This window comes from Rattus norvegicus, chromosome 10, assembly GCF_036323735.1.
Source record: "Rattus norvegicus strain BN/NHsdMcwi chromosome 10, GRCr8, whole genome shotgun sequence".
Lineage (NCBI taxonomy): Eukaryota > Metazoa > Chordata > Mammalia > Rodentia > Muridae > Rattus > Rattus norvegicus.
Window position 1 is genome coordinate 81,365,042 of NC_086028.1, and position 1,896 is coordinate 81,366,937.

Consider the following 1,896-nt stretch of genomic DNA (forward strand, 5'->3'; position numbering starts at 1 on the left):
GTTTTAATAAGGATTCAACCTCTCCTCCAGCCCACCACCCAGCAGAGGTAATGGAAAAGGAAAGTTTTGAGGATAGAGGAAGCAGACCTGTTCGGCAATAGTTCTTCAAGGGCGAGCTCAATCGTCTTTCTCAGCAGTTCAGTCCTGCAGCAAACACCAAATATGAACCGGCAGCTACAGTCCAGTCCTCTAGGTAGGCAGACAACACGCGTGAACCAGCAGCTGTAGTTCAATCCTGAAGAAACTGCAAGGCTGACCAAGGCTGCTGAAGCGCCAAGAAGCTTCAGGAACCTCACAAGCTGTTCTTTGGCAAGTTTCTCTCAATGGCAGCATCACCGCAAGCAGGGGAGCTCAACAATGCTATATAAGGCGAACCATACATGTGTGTTTTTAGCGAAGTCTAGCAAGGCGGAGCAAACCAAACCAAAGCTCAACTCCCACTGTCTGTGCAGTCATATTTATACTCCATCATGTGTCTGCTATAGCAAAACACCTTTTCACCTGTGTCTGCTTCAGGAAAACATTCTTTCACATGTCTGCTTTAGCAAGACATCCTTTTACCTATGTGTCCCAGCAAAACATAATTTGACACAACTGACTTTCCAAACAAACCAGAAGTTTCCACTTCATATGGGTCTGAAGTATAATTTGAAATCTGATGGTGATGATGGTGATGATGGTGGTGGTGTTGGTGGTGGTGGTGGTGGTGGCTCATTCTGTCAGGGTTGCTGTGGCTGCTTGGGGTTCTTTGTGCTTGTGCAAGATGAACTGTAGGGGGCTGGAGAGATGGCTCAGCGGTTAAGAGCACTGACTGCTCTTCCAGAGGTCCTGAGTTCAATTCCCAGCAACCACATGGTGGCTCACAACCATCTATAACAGATTCTGGCCGTATCTGAAGACAGCTACAATGTACTCATATATACTAAATAAATAGAGTATTTTAAAAAAAAAAGATGAACTGTAGGATTTTATCCTCCATTCTGTGGAGAATATTGTTGACATTTTCATGGGGAGGGCATCAAATGTGTAGATTTGAATGTACACAATATGAATTCTTGCTAACCCACGAACTTGGAGGCTCTTTGCATGTCCTAACGTATTCTAGTTCCAAATTGGCGGTTCACACACGTTCCCTCGGCATTTGGGAAACGGAGGCAGAGAAGTCAGGGAATGAACGTCAGCTTCAGCTTCATAGGGAGTGAGCCCCGAGCCAGTTTGGTATATGTGAGACCCCGTCTCAAAAAAATTGTATTTCTTTCTCCCGTGTTTGAAGTTTTCACTATGAAGGCTTTTCGGTTCCTTGCTTAGGTTAGGGCTGTTACTAGGTGATTTTTTTTTAACCTCCTGTGAATGGAACTGTTGTTCTGATTTCTTTTTCAAGCATGTTTGCCAATGGGAATGATCTGAATTATTCCTTTTCTATTCCTATCCCACCACCCTCTTTCTTTACCACCTACTCCTAGATGGAAAGGATTGTAGCCCAGGATGGCCTTGAAACTCCTCCTACCTTAACCTCCCAATTGCTGGGATTACTGATAAGAGTCAACCAGGCCACCTCCTCACTTCTTTGTCTTATTACTCTGGCTAAGGAGTCAAGCACTGTATTCAATACGAATGAGTAGAATGGAAACCCTTTCCTCTTTCCTGAGTTTAGAGGAAATGTTCTGACGTTCTCTAGTCAGGATTCTGGATTCAGGTTTATCTGCTATAGCCTTATTGTTTTGAGGTGCTGTCTTAGGGTTTCTATTGCTGTTAAGAGACACCATGACCAGGGCAACTCGGAGATATTTAATTGGAGCTGGCTTACAGGTTGAGAGGTTCAGTCCATTTTCATCAAGGTGGGAGCATAGCAGCGTTCAGGCTGGCATGGCGAGGAAGAGCTGAGAGTTCTACACC